Raw genomic sequence first — 21,003 nt, 5'->3', positions numbered from 1 at the left:
GAAGCTCATATGCTCATGTTGAGCTAGTTTTAAGTGTAAACAAATCTGCTGGAGGAGGGCTCTTCCTTTATCGAGTTTATAATACAGTCAATACAACTACTACAAGGCTTTTTGAAAATCTTCAATTGATGGTTTATTTATTTGAGACATATATCTAAGAACAGATAAACACAAATGTCCACAATTAACATCTTTGAAATTTTGAACACGGGCATTATTATAATAAAGATTAGCTGAATTTAAATATTTTATTAAATTTTCAGGTGGAACACCTCCAAATGAATCAAACACAAATGCTTCATCTTTTAAATATTTAAGATAGCAGATCCAGTGAGTGCCCTGATTTTTGTACTTATCCAAATTAACAATGCCACACTCTTTGTTGAGTGGTTGTTCTGGCAAAGAATCAGACATGTACACACCTCTAAAATGTTTGATGCCCAGTGGCTTGATTAAAGCTTCAATATCTTGGTTTGTAAGCGGCTCTTGTTTTTTTTAAACTTATTCATGGCTCTCTTAACACCTTTGCCTTGTTTCTCAATAGCCAGGTTATGGCGCCTCTGCTCATCTAATTCTGCCCTATTTTTCTTAGCATCTATTACTGTTTTTGCTATGGCGGCTGATCCCCCGGCCAAGCTCCCCACAGCCCCGAGAGCAGCTAAGATGGCAGGGATAGTAAATATAAAACCCCCACATGTGATTTTTTCTTGATTGCTGTATTTTTTTTTAATTGGGGGGTACTAAGTAAGTAGACACAATAAGAGAGTTCTAAATCCTCTTTTGAGGCTCGAATCATCATTTGAGGCTCGTCGTAGCCTTTTATGATGTATATTTTGAGGGCACAGAGTTGGCAACACTGTGGGCCCTTACTGTAGTTTTTTATGAGGGGGGTCCATTGCCCCCTGTTTACATCTGGCAACACTGCCGTAGATCCTTTGACAGTGTTGTTAACCTACTGGGTTTTTCACTGTAAATTTTTATCAAAGGGCCTGAGGGGTCCATGTACTCTTTATGTCTGGCAACACTGTTGGGGGCCTAGTGTTGGCGACCTGTGGGCTCTTACTGTAGCTTTTTATGAGGGGGACCTATTGTCCCCTTTTTATATTTGGCAACTCTATTGGATGTTCCTCCTTTGAGGCTTGGGTTTTGCCAACCCATCCGAAGAAAATTCCACTATATGATCTTTCACTGGCTAAGCTAATCTACAAATAGGAATTGGCAACACTGACGAGGCTCGAATTATCATTTGAGGCTCGAATCATCATTTGAGGCTCGAATCATCATTTGAGGCTCGAAATCATCATTTGATGCTCGTCGGTGTTGCCAACCCACTCTACAAAAATTCCACTATATGATATTTTGAAGCCTTTCACGGTGTATGTTAACCTCACAAGCAATGTTGCCAACTCGGGGCGAGGCGTAGCTTTTTATGGTGTATGTTAACCCCACCAGCAGTGTTTCCAACTCGTTGTAGCTTTTCACGGTGTATAATTTTTAGCTTTTTTTTTTTTTGTGTGTGTGTGTGTGTGTGTGTGTGTGTGTGTGTGTGTGTACATGTGCCCGGGCGAGGCGTAGCCTTTCACGGTGTATGTTAACCTCACTAGCAGCGTTTCCTACTAGCAGTGTTTCCAACTCGTCGTAGCCTTTCACGGTGTATAATTTTTTAACTTTTTGTGTGTGTGTGAGTGTACGTGTGCCCGAACAAAACGTAGCTTTTCACGATGTGCTTTTGATAATGTATGTTAACCTTACTGGCAGTGTTGCCAACTCGCTCTACAAAACACTAAACTTGCTGAAATGGCGCTCGCTGAAATGGCGCTCGCTGAAAATGGGCGCTCGGGGTCAGTTCTCGGAGAGAGGTTAACTTAATTTAATTTTTTTTTGTACGAAGCAAACATATCCCACTCCCTCCTTCCCCGGCATGCTTTACGTTTGCGTAGGGGGTAAAGAAAAAGGGCTTTGCTTTACCAACGCTGAAATTGGCTTGCTCGAAACGAATCGCTAAATATAAAATAAAATAATAATGCCTATGAACCTGTTTGGCTTCAGGAAGCAGGCTATGGAGGCATCCGCCCAAAGCGCACCGTCGCCACCTGCAAGCTGGGACCTGTTACCCTCCCTATTATCTAAACTCAACGGTTTGTTGATTATACACTTGAATAGCATCTTGACCCAGTACGACGAGGATGTGGGCAAGACTTTCTACATATTCAACAACAATTTGAATTATTACCAATTCCCCATCTCCGGCAAACTGCAGTTTGACATGAATCCCGAGAATAAAGGAGAGGCCAAAACTTCCTCCGGCAAGAACATCTATCGCATCAAACACGATAGGATGAACAGTACCACCACGTACGATGTATCTGCTGGCGATCGCCTGTACATAGAGCTCTTGGACGACTACGACAAACTCATCCCTTTTTTCATAGAAATGAAAATTAGCTATCCTATAATAAATAACAATAATGCCTAACGATATTTTTGGCCATACGAAACGCGACGACCATGGCGACGAGCTTCTCATGCTCGACGTCAGGGTCAAGAAGCTGCGAAGCGATCTGCAGGCCCTCCAGTCCACGCTCAACACCAGCCTCCAGTCCGAGATAGCCAGCTTGCAGTCTCAGTGCTTGGACCCTGTACTCAAGATTGATGCAGAGCTAAAATCGCTGCTGCAAAAATACACCGACCTCGCGTCGATAGACAATCTCGACAAGCTGGCACTGAGTGTGGGCAATCTGCAGAACGAACTTCTGAAGCTGCAACAAACGCAAACCTCAGACGTTGAACAGCTGAAACAACGCTTGCAGGATCAAACAAGCAACATCCAGACCGAACTGCAAACTATCATCCAAAGCATTAAAACACAAGGCGACTACGATCGCGTGAATGCTAGTATTGCTAAATTGCGCGAACAGTTTCAATCTTTCGAAATCCCTACGTTGGAAAGCATCAAGGCTGAGCTTCAAACGGATGCTTTGCATGCGGCCATCAACGAAGTAAAAACTAAACTCCAAACGCTGGAGGATTTTATCAACAATCTACCGTCGTCCAGCGAACTGAACGCCATTGCCCGTAGCGTGGCCAACATCAAACTCCAACTTGAGACCTACGAGGATTTCGGGAAGCTGCAAGGCACCATAACCCATATTGAGGATGCTCTTGCTGTCATTAGAAATGATCTGGCGAACGTTCACGATGAGCTGGAAACCAAACTGCCGGGCATCAGGGATACACTGGCCAACGTCCAACAGCAAATCGCCAAACTGGAAAATCTGAATGCAGAATCCGAGTTGTCTCATTTCCATCACTTGATCGACGACATACAGACTAAGTTGGAAACCCTGCAACAATCTACCCCCACCCAGGATGACATAACGCAACTGCAAGAAGGCATACGTGCTGCTGCCGATGCCTCCGAGTTGGACGCGGTGAAAAAAGCTTTGGAATCGCTCCAAAACACGGTGGCCACCCTGCCTACCTCTCAGGAACTGAAAAGCGTGAAGAGAACTCTCAACCGAATACTCAAATCCGACGACATCAAAAACATCCAATCCGAAATTGAATCGATACGGGGGTCTGTCGCGACTTTACCTACCAACCAGAACATCACCGAGCTGCATGAATTGTTTGCGGAAATTAGAACCCAGGTCCACGACCTTGTAATACAGAGCTCCAAGTTGACGCTTGTAGAAAGCCTGCAGCAGATTATTGCCAGCGTGAAAGAGCAAATTGGGAGTATCGAGGCAAGTCAGGAATCCACTATAGCTAATTTCAGCACCCAACTACATGACTTAAATGAAAAATTCAAGAGCCTTATTGTCGATGTAAAGATCAAACCAGACTACGACACTGTTGTTCATGCTATCGAGGAACACCTGGAATCGGTGAATGGCAGATTGGAGGATGTGGAGACTGAGGTTCGAACCAACGTAAACACTCTAAATGCCAGCATCGACAATCTCAAGTCTACGATTGTCATCGAACTGTACAGCATACCAAACAGAGAGTTCTCCTCCCCTTTCAATCCAGGTTACAAACTCTACATGTTGACTCCTGCAAAAGCCTATCATCAATTTTTCCTCGCTGGCACACTTCAGTTCGTCAAGGTTTCCTACTGGTCTTTGCCTCACGCACTACCCACTACCCAACCATGACCGTGACGAACATTGGCGATGAGCCTAAAATAAGAGGAGTTGAGCTGGTCGATTTCACACACCCCGAAAGTCGCGAGACTGCCTATGCCGAAGATGCCACTCAAATTATCGACATAGAAATAGGTGACAAGCTGTACATAGAAAACCCAGCATTGTCTGCAGCCAGAAATCCCATCCAGGCTATATTCTTATTTTCGCGCCATGTCGTGAACGAGCTTCATAAACCTGCACGACGAAACTACAAACGACTGGCGGTGGTGACCAAAGGCGTGGATGACCTTTGGCAGGCTGACCTTGTGGAAATGAGTAGCGGCAACCTAAAAAATTTACATAAAATCAATAAAGGATACAAGTATCTTCTTACTGTTATAGATACATTTTCAAAATTTGCGTGGGCTTTGCCCCTCAAGGCTAAAACAGGTGTGTGCGTAATGGAAGCATTCAAAACTATTTTCAATGAAAGTGGCAGGCGACCTCGATTTCTTCAAACGGATAACGGAAAAGAATTTTACAACTCGATATTTCAACAGTTTGTTCAGAAGCAAAATATTCAACATTACTCGACTTTCAGTCACATCAAAGCCAGCGTAGTAGAACGTTTTAACCGTACTCTCAAAACACGCATGTGGAAACGATTTACGCTTCAAGGCACAAGTGGGTAGACGTACTTCCGGAACTCGTAAACGACTATAATCACAGTTTGCATAGCACGATACGCATGAAGCCTGCCGATGTCAGCAAGTCTGATGAGGCACGACTGATCTCTACTGTTTATTGCCCCAAGTACCGGCCCACTAACAAAAAACCGAAATTCAAAATTGGAGACCAAGTAAGAATTAGTAAATTTAAGCGCATGTTTGAAAAAGGCTTTACCAAAAACTGGAGTACAGAACTTTTCACCGTTGCTCGATTGTTACCCGGTAACCGTCACACGTATATAATAAAAGATAATCGCGACGAAATTTTGAAAGGGCGATTCTACGAGGAGGAACTCTCCAAAACAAAATACACCAATACGTATCTTATCGAAAAAGTATTACGTAGAAAAGGTGACAAACTGTTGGTGAAATGGTTGGGACTCGAGGAAAAAAGTTGGATCGACGCAAACGAAGTGATTGTGTAACAGGTGCTTGGGATGTGGTGAGACGACTGCCAGATTTTCCCTCGGAGTGTCAGGCTAGGAAAAACGGCGAATTGTTGCCGGACAACATTCGCAGCCTTATTGTCGGACCTTCAGGGTGTGGGAAAACAACTTTACTTATTGATAATTTTCTTCTTGCTCCCGACTGGTTAGATTGGAAGAACAGGCACTTGTATGTTTTTTCCAAAAGTTTTGAGCAAGCAAAATATCAACAGCTGACAAAACTGTACGAAGGGCTGAGCATAGCTACCTTTGCCTCCGAAGTAATGCCACTAGACTGCTGCCATGAAAATTCGGTGGTGGTCTTCGACGATGTGATTTTGGAGAACCAGAACGAGATTCGCAATTTTTTTACTCAGGAGCGGCACAGAGGCATAGACTGCTTCTACCTTGCTCAGACCTTCTCCAAAATTCCCAAGCAGCTTCTCCGAGACAATGCTAATTTTATTTGCTTGTTTTGTCAAGACCACACCAATTTAAAACACGCCTACGATGATTATGTAGGCGGGGACTTGAACTTCAATCAGTTTTCTAAATTTTGCTCTTCATGCTGGAACCAAGATGATTTCGGATTTGCCACGATAGACATGACGAGGAAACCTAATGACGGAAAGTACAGAAACAAAATTAACAATTTTCTAAACGTTGCGACGTTACAAGAAACGTCTTGACGTATTATAAATAACAAATGATGAAACGCAAACTCGCAGACGACAACCTGAAGCTGCGCGACTACCTGGCCAAACGCTTCAGGGGTTGGAAATCAGAGAATCGCGGAATTTACGAAGAGAAAAAGCGACAGGACCAACCTATCATCGATGCTATAAGTGGACTAGGTAAAGACATCAAAGATGTTACCGAGCAAAACAAAGATTTAATCAACGAGCTCGTGCCACTTGCTGCTCGAAATTATGCTGTGCCTACACCGATATCCAGTATTCACACTACCCCGTTCGAACTTGGAGCTGCACCTCTGAGACGTCAGGTTCTAGGCAGTACCTCTTCGGACAAGGTAGTTGAATTAGGTCCGTTGGCGAGAGATTACCTGAGCACCGGGAAATTTGAAAAGGACGAGTTGTTTGGATTGTACCCCTCTGTGGAACCTAACGAGGGTGTGGTTTGGAAAATTGGGAAATCGAAAGTCACGTTCGAAGGTGACGACGTGAAAATTAATTTGGGCGAGAAGAACAGCTGGACTAGGTATCCTGGCACTGTGGGCCTGTGGGAACTTATCACCAAAAAGCAACCTAAAGATTATACAGACGAGGATTACCAAAGTTACACAGAAATTTTAATCATGACGGATGCCCTGTACCAAAACAACGATGCAACACAGAATCGCGTAAAATCAAGCAGTGGAGAAAAATACAGGAACCTCATCAAGCCAATATGGAACCAAATTAAAACTGGCAGCGGTGTCAAACTCTACAATACCCTACCTAAAGAGTTTGTTTGGGTAGACGACGTAAGAAAGCTTGTAGATCGATTACTGGTTATCGCAGGTGAAGAGAATGCAGGTAATCGCAACTTTCACTACGAGAAGGTGGGCATCATGGACATGATTAGCACCAAGCTTAGCAACTTCATTGTCAACGACAACAAAGGTATAGGTTACCTTATCAAAATCATCAACACCCTGCCTCCCAAATTCTGGAATGTGGCCGAGGGTCGAGGTCTCGTGAACGACATCATCAACAAGCTACCCTTCGAGATGCACCTGCCAGGTTACCAGTACTGCGGACCGGGTACCAAACTCGAACGACGACTGGAGAGAGGAGACAAGGGAGTGAACCCATTGGACGCAGCATGCAAGGATCACGACATTGCTTACAATACTCACACTGATCTCGACGCGCGTCACGATGCAGACAGAATGTTGGAGCATGCCGCGTTCGGGAGACTTGTTAGCAGAGACGCCTCGCTGGGTGAACGGGTTGCAGCATTGTGTACGACTATTGCCATGAACACAAAACGAAAATTGGGGTGGGGGCTGTAATTAAATAACACACGGATTACAGAGAGAAAAATTTAGCAAAAAAAATGTCTACGCATATAACAGACTTACCAACTGAAGTGTTATGCAAAATATTTATATTTACCTTCGACGATAGTCACGAGGATGTTAAAAAGCTTATTGATTTAGTTAAAATAACACCACAATTTCGCTTGCCCTGTGAAATGCTACTTCTGGATCATCTGAGAAAAATAAGCGGTGTGAAATCTTCTTCTCCCTATGCTCTTTTTCGGGCTGCTGATGAAAAATTGGCTGATAAGATGGACGAACTTCACGAGTGGAGACAGGGGAGGAGACGATATACAGACGACTGGTACGCTTCAAATGCAGAAACCAGTAGGATCATCGATCACCTCATCGCATTAGGCAATGCCGAAACTTTTTTCTATAAATAACACACTGTAAAAAATCTACGAGACCAAAAAAAATATTTCTTCGATATGAGTGAAAAAATTAGTGACGTCCAGGCATTAAAACAAATGCTAAATTTGTCAGTCGAATATATAAAAATTCAGGAATTGGAAGTGGACAAACCTTACGCAATAACTTCCGGTTCAATTGTTGCAACCCAGTATGGTCCCAAAGTACGTCTGTTGCTCAACGGACAATACAGTCTATTTTTACCAGATCGATACGCTAGCATGTTATCCGACGAGAAGCTATCTATTTTAATCTAGAGTAAAACTCGAATCGTGTACAAGGGGACAAAAGAACTTCTTGGTAAGAAAACAAAGCACATAATAGAATTTGTTTAACGGTTGCGCAGTATATATAAATAATATGCCGTAAAAAAATTATACGAGAGGGAAACAAAAAATCTCGGAACATATATAAAATAACATATCGTAAAAAAAAAATACATCATGAAGCCCAAGGGCGTCGTGTACCAGATACCATATTCGAATCTGAAAACGCTGGGTGCCCTCGATGGGTTACTCACCAAAAAACAACTCGAGAAGAAACGTTCATGCTTGTCCAAAGGACACGGAATGAAATTGCTGCTCAACACTCCACAATTGAAAAAGTTGCAGCATTCGCGGAAGCAGCAGAAGATTGGAGGTTTCATATTCAGCATTCCGGCCATCTTGGCAGCTTTGGGTGCAGTGGGCAGCTTGGCTGGAGGCAGTGCAGCTATCGCCAAAACCGTCATCGATGCAAAGAAGAACAAGGCCGAGCTGGAAGAACAGAAACGTCACAACCTGGCTATGGAGAAGAAGGGGAAAGGTGTGACCAAAAAGCAAAAAAGCAACCTCGATGCTTTGAAGAAATATAAAAAAAAGAAAAAGCCCTGTCCAACTTCGATATTGAATCTCTGATCGAACCGTTGGGAATAAGGAACTTCAGGGGTGTTTTCATGTCCGATTCTCTACCCTCTGCTGTGAAGAAAAAGGAGTATGGCGTGGTCAACCTGGACAGTTACAAACATCCTGGTACACATTGGATATGCTACCTCAAAATTGACGATAACAATGCATTTGTTTTCGATTCGTTCGGTGGCACACCGCCTGCCAGGTTGGTGAAGTATCTCAGTGTTGCCAACCTCTACTACAATGACAAACGCATCCAGGGTTTCACCGATGTTAACTGCGGCCACCTATGCCTTTCCGTTCTCGCATACATGTCTAAAATAAATAACCCGTCGGTGGAACATTTTCAGAAAGCATTGTGGTACTAAAACACCATGGGAGTGTTCCATCTCACCAGCGAGACTTCGGTCTTGAAACTCGCGTTGCATGACGACATCATCTATCCTAAATCTATTGCTCTTCGTGCATTCTACAGCATGTACCTAATACCCAATGTCACGGAGCACAATAACAAAATTACTGTTGGAAATGAAAAAATAGTTATCACGCCAGGACAGTACAATCTGTCTACCTTGCAAGCCCAATTGCCAAGAAATGTACTGCTATCCCAAAATTCTGTAACTCACAGAGTTGAAATTGTGTCTGCTACGGAAACAGTAGACCTAGGCACTGTTGGAGAGCTTCTGGGATTCGAGAACAACACAAAGCTCGAACCTGGCATCAAGCACATCGGTGCCAACATTCCTAAATTTCTAGCCATCGAGACTTTGAACATACATTGCAATGTGGCAGAAGGCATGATCACCAAATCCTCGGATGGTATCCCAGGCAGCCACAAGCAAACAGGTATCATCGCTACGTTCAAACCAAACTCTGAATTCATGGAACCGATTATCTACACACCCTCACCACCGATATACTTCCCTATATCTCGTAATCGCATAGACAACATAGAATTGGCAGTGACAAACGAAAAAGATGAGGTGGTGAATTTTGCCGGAGCTACTACCACCGCCGTCGTGGAGATTAACGTATAATAAATAACAATCATGGAGCAAATCGAAAGTTACGAGTTGCAATCTTTCCCACCCAATCGCCGCACGTTCGCCAATTTGAACGAGCCGAACAGGGAGATCGAATACGATGTGGACGTTGGGGATGGGTTCAGTCACCCTCACAGAGCTGATTTGTATATCAAGTTTGATGTGGTGAAGAGAGACAACGGCGAAGCATTCCACGCCAATGCAAATTTAAGACTTGTGGACAATTTTGTGCCGCATCTGTTCTCGCAAGTGGAAGTTAGAAAGCATGGCACCGTCATCGATAGGGTTGACTACCCTGGGATTACTTCTACAGCTGTGGGAACACTGAAACTCTCCAAGACCGATGCAGCATACTACCAGGCAGGGGGATTCGAAGCAGATACAAAAATCAAAACTCGAAGCCACACAGTACTGTTTCCCATGCGCTTGCTTCCAGGCTTCTTCTCCGACTACACGGAGATTATGTGGAAGGGTGGCTTGCGCGTCACTTTTCGCAGAAGCGCCAACGACAACGATGTGCTGATGCGTTACAGCACCTTGGGTGCAGACGGTGCAGCACTTGCCAACACACTACCCGACGCAGCCAAGTGCGTCATCCAGTTCATGGAGCTGCGCATGCCTGTGGTGGAATACGAATCTAACTACGGTCTCAAGTACAAAGCCGACATTTTGAAGAACCCCCAAGTACCCATCCAATTTTACGGTTACCAGTGTGTGCAGAAACCTGCTTCCGGCAGCCATTTTGAATTTGATGTTACTACGCAGTTCAACAGCATCCGGTACGATATGCCTGAGTTTGCGGTCGTGCTCTTCCAGACGGGGAAAGATAATAACCAAGAGAAAGATTTTAGCCAGTTTGATAATTGCAAAATTAAGAATGTTTACCTCAAAAATGGAAGGAATGAAGTTTTTCCACGCGAGAATTATAACTTAAACATTACGAACAACGATTACCTGAAACTTTACGAGGCGTACACAGCTTACAAGAGAGTGACCTCCGGCAATGTGGACGTGTACTACAACCCCAACGAGTTCATAGCTCGCAGACCCATGTTTGTCATCAACACATCTAAAAGAAAACAGGTGGTTGTTAACGATCGTACCAACATCAAGATTGTATGCGAGTTCCACGACGCCTTGCCTGCAGATACTCTGTGCAGTGTCATTCTTATTGCAGAGAAAACATTTGTGTATGACGTCAAGAATGAAAGAGTGACTGAACAGTTTTAAATAAATAAAAAAAAATAGCACACCATAAGAAATGTGGAATTTTATATATATAAGTACAAATTGCAATTAGCAGTTTCCAGAAGTTTAATTTTGCTGTGCCATGCATGCATGTAATCGAGGAAGTGGAAGTAAATTAAAATTGTTTTTTTTTCTTTTCGCATTGCCTATTACTTTTTGTTACACTCTGGGCAGGCCTTACTAGTTTGGAGGCGATAGTGGCCCCACGGAAGTGTATGGACCCCACATTCAAGAATACACCTCTTGTCGTCGTGTGCATCCAGAGCAACTTTCCTGACAATATTAGTTGTAAGCACATGATCGACGCTTTGGATACGATGCTCTTTTTGTAGAATGGGCGATTTTGTTCTGAGGCACTCGAGGTAATCCTCAAACTTGAGGTGCTCCCGAACCACTTGCCTGCTTACACCCTTTGCCTTTTTTGTTACAGAACCCTCAGCCCGGATCGCATAGGCTTTGGCACGAAGTCCAGCAAACTCCACAATCACATCCCCGTCTTTCTCGTCCTTGAGTTTGCCGGGTATTTTTTTGTTCCGGGGCAGAATTCCATACCGGTTTAGCTGGCGATAGCCCGATGTGTCGAAGAGCTTGACAAGAGCTGGTACTTTGGCTATATCACCATACGCATCGGCCGTGCGAACATGGTACACCAAGCTGTCTGTGTCTGTGTAGAGGAGCGAGATATTGTGGTTGTAGTGTGCACGTAGTATGTCGTAATATGTCTCGAACATGCACAACTTGCTCAGATCCAAAACTGCAGCTCCCACATAGATGGGCTTGTTGAGTAGCACCTCGCCCCGGTTCATGTGAATCAGAGACATCTGTTCGTTGTAAATTGTTCGAGACCTAAACAGCGGGCTTGCAACAAGTCGACGACACTGTGTTTTCTTCGTCACCAACCTCACATCAACGCGATTTCGCACATTCTCCATGGTCTTCCCAAATACCGCATTGTTCATTAATTTGAAAAAATCGCGATCAAGTTCCGAAGTGGCAGCAGTGCGATGTTTGGTGTTCAGTTCGATGTACGGCTTCAACCATGGAGACTGCCTGAACAAGAGCACGCGGTAAACTGCTTTGACCGAGACCCCTTGCTGCATTAACCACTGGAGGTTCCGGTAGTGTAGCACATAACGCTTTTTGGGCTCCAAGTCCATGACGAGCTTCGGTTGATCCGAGCCAGGTGGACACTTGAATTCCGGAGCAGGCGAAAGGTCACAGAATGTATCCTGCAGCTTCTCGGGGAAGTCAAGGTCCACCTCGGCAAAAAACCCAAACTCGTCGCACTCTTTTTCGATGTCGTGGTATAAAGGATCAACCCACTCAAACTGTCCTGTTGGGAGTGGCTGCATCATGGAGTGCCCGTAAAGATTATTCACATCAGTGTACATGATGTAGCTTGATGGTTGGGAGGGGTCGTAACCAGTGGCCATGTGGTGATTGTTGTCGTGTGCGAAGCGTTGCGACACTTGGACCATGCCGCCCCGGATAGCTCTCTCGATGAAAAGCATGATATCAATATCGGAGATAAGTGAAAGTTTAATTTTAGTCAGCAGAAGCATGGCCGACCATGCCAGTCCAGGAAGGCTGTAAAAATATACAGGGTCCAGGTTGTAAATGTTTATCGCAGTCGCCCGAAACGCCTGGAACACATCGGCAAGAAGCGTCACATCAAGCTTCAGGTATGCATCGTGGTAATCACCAAAAGTTCGCCAACCCAACTTGACCCACATAGACTGAGCATGCTTGTACTCCTCGTCGGTAATACCTGAACCTCTCAGCTGGCTGTAGAACTTATCCTGGGGAGGCAGCAACTCTTCTTCGAACTTGGAAGGGTCAGTGACGTATTCGTAGGGGTAGACCCCTTTACGTCTGATGAGTGCGACATCTAAGTTCGGGAAACTTGATGTGGTAATGGCTAGTTGGTCGTCTCTGAGCTTCCCAGCAAGAGCATCCAGGCTTGCCTGGAGGAACCTCAGAGAGTCGAGGAACCGAAGCTCGATGCTCCTGCTTTTTGAGTCGGGGATCGGCACCCACTTGCTGACGCTAATATAACGCTCCTCGTTTTGTGCCAGGACATTGATTCTTGCATTGTCGTACCCTAGATGTGTGACCAAGTGATGGAAATCATATCCCGAGCCATTGTGAAAAAAGACCGGTATGAAGCGCGGGTCCCTGGCTCTCAAGTTACACCTGTTGCACCACGGGCCAATGTAGCTTCCGGTCCCATAATGGTCATGGTGGTGGACCTTTTTGTTATCGTCATTGAAGACTGAGTTGCAAACAGGACAATTTAGAGCCATTTCGTGCTGATGCTTGTCTTCCGGAGACAGAGGCAGCATGGGCTTGGGGGCCAACAGCACCTTCCCTATCTTGATGCCTTCCTGTTGCATTCTCTCCAGGAAGTGTTTGACCGGGTCGGGACCGCGATACACATAGGGCTCGGAGGCAATATGTTGGTCTCGCCACACCACAACATAGGAGTAACTCGAGGCCTCGTGGATTTGGAAAGGAATAGTAGAGGATGTTTCGGGGTTGGGATGGCAGTTAGACAGAGGTTGAAGAAAGGCCTCGAAGTCTGCTACAATATAGGCAGGATGCTTCACCATAGCACTGTGCATGCGAAAACACTCTACTGCACCAGGTTCGGGCAGGATAGTTCGTGCAGGCTTGTTGGTACCACAGTAGAGCATGTGGCGAGCTAGCTTCTCAGCAGCAATGTTGGGTCCTCGAGAGTGTTTGAATTTATAATGGTTTTGGTTGTCGAAAGTGGACAGGCACCTGCGACACACCACGATGTGACCATTATGTCTATTTTTCTGATTTGAAACAAGTCTGGAAAGAGAGCGAATAAGCGTATAATGGTGGCAGGTGTTATTCTTGATAAGAAGAAGGTCAATTTGCTGTGCACTATCATCATCTACATCACTTACCCGAATAGGGTAGACGATGTTTGCCTCGGTGAGACCGTAAACATTGATGGCTAATTGCAGGCCCAACAAGTCACGAGCACAAACCTCAAACTTGCGAATATGCGAGACTTCGACAGGGTAGGCAATCCCGGCCATTGCATCCTCCAGTTCCGACTCATACTGCTTGTAGTGTGCAACACGGCGTGGACTGTTTTCCCAAGGTATAGGGTGCAATGCTGCCAGCACCGACCAGAGGAAGCATTTGGTGTCTTTGTTCTGAATATTGAGAACAGCTTTCCTTGCTTCAACCTCGGGTGGCAGGGCAATATAGCTAGACCCTGCCAGTGGCAGGAACTTGTTAAGTGTCAGACAAAGTTCGTGGGGGTCGCCACACAGCGAACCGCCCGAGCCTTCAGCCTGATGCTCCTCGTGCTTTGCCACAAGCTCCTCGACAAACTTGTCGTAGATGCTGTTGAGGTCAGTGACATCTGCCTGATGCAGTGTTTTTGCTTTTGTGGCATGGAAGAATTTATATATTTCATCAGACGGTTTCTTATACTTGCAGCATAGCACAGCATAGAATTTAGTGGAGTGTGTGGCCAATGCATCGTTGAGGATGGATATTATCTTAGCTCGCTCGCTCTCCAGAAAACTACGCACATCGCAGAAGCTGTCTGATGTTATGTCAAAGTCTTCTAATAAATGCTCAAACGCAAACCGGTCTGCTTTCTTCGCCAGCTTGACGCGTTTGGCAGGTGGCGATGCATCGAGGGAGGTTACTTCTACCTTTCGCTTGGAAGGTTGCGGTAGAGATGTTCCAGTGCTCTTGCAAGTAAGCTGGTGTCGCTTGAAGTTGGCAATAGTAATATTTTTTCCACACTTAGAGCACAGTTTGGTCGCACATATTCGCTTTCCCGGCACACAAGTACGACAGTGCCTTTGAAAATTTTTACTTGACACAGCAGTTTGGCACGTAGGGCAATTTTTTACAGAACGCATAATGCAGAGATTTTTTGGGGGTATGTTATTTAATACCCAATGCTGTGCAATGCAAAATATAATTGTTAACTTTTTTTTTAAAAAAATCTATTTTTGAAATATTCTCTATGACCTTACTTGGGTTTTTCCGCCAAATTATATGCTTCTAGTCTCCTATACTTTGGTGGAGCCCGTACAGGTTCTATCCCCCGCCATGTGGGTTCCTCTGCCAATCCAGCAAAGATGAGAAATCAGCGCTGTGCTCCGGCTTATATAGATTTAGACAGCCAATAGAAATCTTGCTTACTTAAACCAATCAGAAAACACCACGTATAAATTATTAGCCAATCAAAATCTCTGTTTTTTACTCGAGACACTAAGCCAATCAGAAAACAACACGACTGATATGACATCATTATATTACGTAATAACTTGTTGCTACACACTACAGCTTACAGGTTGGCAAAATCTGATATGAAAGCAGATAATACGCTTAAGTCTTATTTATATATAATTTTCACAGGCGTACAATATTGTCAACAGTATCATATTTGAGCAGGTCGCTTGTCACCTAAACACTACAGCTTACAGGTTGGCAAAATCTGATATGAAAGCAGATAATACGCTTAAGTCTTATTTATATATAATTTTCACGGGCGTACAATATTGTCAACAGTATCATATTTGAGCAGGTCGCTTGTCACCTAAACACTACAGCTTACAGGTTGGCAAAATCTGATATGAAAGCAGATAATACGCTTAAGTCTTATTTATATATAATTTTCACGGGCGTACAATATTGTTAAGAGCGTCAGTTTCCGTAGAGCTCTCTTTTTCCATCTTCCCTCTATACAGTGAAGCTGTAGAAGACACAATTAGCTAACCTAGCATACAACATACCTTCCTAATTAATATGGATATTGTCACACATTCCTCTTATTTTATACTGTTGTAAATGGAAAGGATTATGTACGGTAAATGTTTTGTACATTATAGGGAAAAAATGCAAAATATCCCCCAATTTTAATTCGATCCAGCTCTGAATCGATTTTTTTACATATTCTCACGCCGGCACATATGTTGTTCTATTTTGCTTCTTTTACTTGCCTTGCTTAATTAACTCTCGCTAATTAGCATTTTTTTGGAAGAAGTCAACTAGAACAACATATGGCGGTATGAGAAATATGAAAATTAAAGAATATTTTAGTAATATAAGGGCCCTAGCAATTAGCTTCGTCGACTAAGAGTACTCTTTTAAACGTCTTCAGCTAGATCGTATTACTAAGCGAAGACATTCAAAATGTTTGGGTGTTGAAAAAGTTTGACCTACTTTTTATTTCTATTGTTTGCTAATAGATGGCGCTGATAGTTTTGGAGAGCAAAACATAAAATTTGCATGCATCTGATGTCGAACTAGGAACTTTATCTTTCGGGGAGTCAACATTATTTTTTTACTCAGTCGTCATATAACATGAACACACGCAAACATTCACATGTGCTTTTATTATTTTGTGTTCGGTAAGTACAAGCATATTCTTACATAAATTATTGTTTAATTTAATAAATTGTAAACTCGGAGCCTGCTATACTAACATTCCTTCTGTGTTTCATTATACTATTGAAAGCGAATGTTGCGTGCATACGGAAATAACACAGAAAAAAAAAGCGGATGGAAGCAATTTAAAATCAGTGGAGCAAGGTTAGTATTACGAGAACGTAAAAACATGTGCTTTCATTCAACTTCGAAAAATAAGAATAAATGTGTGCATACAGAACACATATGCTTTCTTTTCACAGTTGTAAAATCATATAAATTGTACATGAAGTAAGTTGCGGGAAGGCTCTCTCTTTTATGTCTGTGTATATGTATGTTGTACAATTAGGTACAAGTATTGTACAATTAGGTACAAATTGTTGTACAATTATTTCCCCCAGTTGCCCAGTTGGAGTTGGGGGCACAACACTGGTACTATTTGTACCCACAGTGCTTACTCATGTATTTTGTTTAATATTTTATTTCAAATTCACTGTCAGAAACTAGTGTTGCCAGTTCCTGGATGTAGGTTTACCTACTCTGTTGGTTGTCACTGTCAAGCTCCCAGTATTCGTACAGCATAAAAAGCCATAACCCCCCCCCTCAAAATATATACATTGTATACGCCAAAATGCCCAATAGCCTAGCAACACATCATGAAAAAACATGCCAAGAGGACCCAGTGGGTTTATAAGTCAGTGCTGCCAACTCCTATTTGTAGGTTAGCTTAGCCTGTGAAAGATCATATAGTGGAATTTTTGTAGAGTGGGTTGGCAACACCGACGAGCATCAAATGATGATTTCGAGCCTCAAATGATGATTCGAGCCTAAAATGATGATTCGAGCCTCAAATGATAATTCGAGCCTCGTCAGTGTTGCCAATTCCTATTTGTAGATTAGCTTAGCCAGTGAAAGATCATATAGTGGAATTTTCTTCGGATGGGTTGGCAAAACCCAAGCCTCAAAGGAGGAACATCCAATAGAGTTGCCAAATATAAAAAGGGGACAATAGGTCCCCCTCATAAAAAGCTACAGTAGGAGCCCACAGGTCGCCAACACTAGGCCCCCAACAGTGTTGCCAGACATAAAGAGTACATGGACCCCTCAGGCCCTTTGATAAAAATTTACAGTGAAAAACCCAGTAGGTTAACAACACTGTCAAAGGATCTACGGCAGTGTTGCCAGATGTAAACAGGGGGCAATGGACCCCCCTCATAAAAAACTACAGTAAGGGCCCACAGTGTTGCCAACTCTGTGCCCTCAAAATATACATCATAACAGGCTACGACGAGCCTCAAATGATGATTCGAGCCTCAAAAGAGGATTTAGAACTCTCTTATTGTGTCTACTTAAGTAATAATTTCATACCATGACCCTTGGCAATACAAGAGCTTTTTTTCTTGCGCTGCTTTTTGGTTAAAAGGCTATCAATAGGCCCAAGAGATTTAAGACCTGCATAAGGTATTTGATACATAACACCCTTGGCCTTCATTGTAGGTTTATTATATACATATTCACAACCCCCACCCCAATTTTTGTTTGGTGCTCATAGCTATGGTGGTTCCCAATGCTGCTATTTTTTCACTCAAAGAAGCATCTTTGCTTACAAATATACCAAATGCAGCCTCTTCTAATTTCTTGTCTGCAACATGTCTCTTGTCAAGATCAGAATATGTGTTGTATGCAATATAATGGTCTCTACAAGCAGCATCTAGGGGATTAACACCAGGATCACCTCTGTTTAATCTATGGTCCAATTTTGTGCCTGGACCACAATACTGATAGCCTGGAATATGCAGTTCAAATGGCAACTTGTTTATAATGTCATTAACAAGCCCCCGACCCTCAGAAATATTCCAAAATTTAGGTGGTAAAGTATTAATAATTTTTATCAGATATCCAATCCCCTTAGTGTCATTCACTATAAAATTAGACAATTTTGTGCTTATCATGTCCATAATTCCAACCTTTTCATTGTAAAAATTGTGGTTCCCAGCATTTACCTCCCCAGCTATCACCAATAACCTATCTACAAGTTTCCTGACATCATCAACCCACACAAATTCTTTGGGCAAGGTGTTGTATTGTTTGATTCCACTGCCAGTATTGATCTGAGACCATATGGGCTTGATTAAATTGTTGTATTTTGCCCCACTGCTTGACTTGACTCTTTTTTGTGTGGGATATAGAGCATCTGATTTTATTAATATTTCTTTGTAATGTTCATAATCTTGATCTGTATAGCTGCCAGGCCTTTTCCTAGTCATCAGTTCCCACAATCCAGGTGTTCCGAGATACTTAACAAAAGCATCTTTTTCTCCAAGACGAGATTCTGAATATACAATTATATCATCCCCCATAAATGTTACTCTGAAATTGCCAATTCTATGTATGATGCTGCCATCAAGCTCTGTGTCAGCATATAAGCCAAAAACCTCATCTTTATTGTCTTTAGGTGTTGTTAAATATTTTTGAGCAAGAAGACCCAATTCAATAGGATCCTGAGTAGCTTCAATTCTTCTAGGAGCAATAGGACTAGGTGTATGAATACTGGAAAGTGGGGTGAATGGATAATCTAATATGTTCCTTGCAGCTACAGGTACAAGCTCTGTGATCAAATTTTGATTTTGCTCTGTAACAATTTTGATATTCTTACCTAATTCACCAATAGCATTAATTAAAGGCTGTTCTGTTTGTTTGTGTTTTTCATAAATTCCCCGGTTCTCTGATTTCCATCCCTTAAATCTTTTTACAAGATAATCTCTTAATTTAAGATCATCAATAATTGGCCTTTTCATGTTTATTTATATATGTTTCAATGTCTAGAAAATTGTTGATTTTATTTCTATATTTGCCACTATTGGGTGTTCTTGTCATATCAATTGTGACAAACCCATAACTGTCCTGGTTCCAGCACCTGCTGCAAAACTTAGAAAAATCATTGTAGCTCAGGTCCCCACCTACATTTTCATCATGTATGTGTTTGAGGTTGGTATGGTCTTGATGAAACACACATATAAAATTGCGGTTGTCTCGGATCAGCTGCTTGGGTATTTTTGAAAAAGTCTGTGCCAGGTAGAAGCAATCAATGTTTTTGTGCCGGCCCTGTGTAAAAAAATTTCTAACCTTGTTTTGATTATCCAGTATAATGTCATCAAACACAACAACAGAATTATCGAGACATTCATGGAGTGGCTTAACATCTGGTTCAAAAATGGCAATATCCAATCCATCATATAGCTTCATCAGCTGCTGATATTTTAATTGTTCCAAGCTCTTAGAAAAAACATACAAGTGCCTGTTTTTCCAGTCTAACCAGTTGGGTGCCAATAAAAAAATATCAACTATTAGTGTAGTTTTACCACAAGCAGATGGCCCAACAATAAGACACCTAATATTATCAGGTAGCAATTTGCCATTTCTCTTATTCTGTTGTTCAGGTTCTGGCAGCCTTTTTATAACATCCCAGGTGCTCATATTATTATTTTGTTTGCATCGATCCAGCTGTGTTCTGGGAGTCCTAGCCATTTGACAAATAACTTGTTGCCTTTTCTGCGGATGATTTTTTCTATGAGATATGTGTCAGGCTGTTTAGTTTTGCTGAGCTCTTGTTCATAGAACCTGCCTTTGAGAATTTCTCCTCGGTGATCCTTTATTATATAAGTGTTAAGGGTCCCAGGTTTAATTTGAACCACTGTAAATAATTCAGTGCTCCAGTTTCTTGTAAAGCCTCTTTTGAATAAGTGCTTATATTTGCTGATTCTTACTTGATCACCCACCTTGTATTTGGCCTTTCTTGTTGTTGGCTGATATTTAGGATAATAAACAGTGCTGATCAATTTTTGCTCATCAGATGAAGTTACTTCAGAGGGTTTCATGTTGATTGTGAAATGGACCGAGTTGTTATATTTATGTAGAAGTTCTGGAAGAATATTAAGCCATTTATAATTAGCTTGAAGTGTAAATTGTTTATACATAAGATTTTTTAGGGTTTTCTTGAATCTCTCTACAATTGAGGCTTTGAGATCACTGTAACTCGAATAATGTTGTATTGCCTGGCTTTTAATAAATTGTTGAAACACAGAATTATAAAATTCTTTGCCATTATCTGTTTGCAAATAGCGCGGGGATCTTCCACTCTGATTGATGATTGTTCTAAAAGCTTCTGTAACACATGCCCCAGTCTTGGATTTGAGTGGCACAGCCCATGCAAATTTTGAAAATGTGTCTATTACAGTGAGTAGATACTTGTAGCCCTTGTTGATTTTGTCTAAGTTTTTCAACTGTCCACTTGACATTTCAATCAAGTCGCTCTGCCATAAATCATCTATGCTTTTTGTGACTACTGGGAGTCTCTTAAAATTATGTCTGGCCTGTCTGTGTAATTCATCAACAATAATTTGTCTAGACATAATATGTAAACAAGAATATTGCAACTATGGGGTGTTCAGCAGCTGATACTGCAGGATTTTCTAAATATAATTTGTCCCCTATTTGTATTTTAAATTCCAAAGAGCCATCATCTTCAACATATGCTGTTTCTAATGTATTGGGATCTGTAAAATCCTCTAATTCTACACGGGTGATTTTTACTTTGTTATCAGCATTTGTTATTGATAAGGTAGGGTAGTGGTGTGCCTGTGGTTGAAGCCAATATTTGATCTTGATT

The sequence above is a fragment of the Lepisma saccharinum genome, chromosome 23 (assembly GCF_977018435.1).
Source record: "Lepisma saccharinum chromosome 23, izLepSacc3.1, whole genome shotgun sequence".
NCBI classification, from domain to species: domain Eukaryota; kingdom Metazoa; phylum Arthropoda; class Insecta; order Zygentoma; family Lepismatidae; genus Lepisma; species Lepisma saccharinum.
This window is presented reverse-complemented; position numbering follows the sequence as displayed.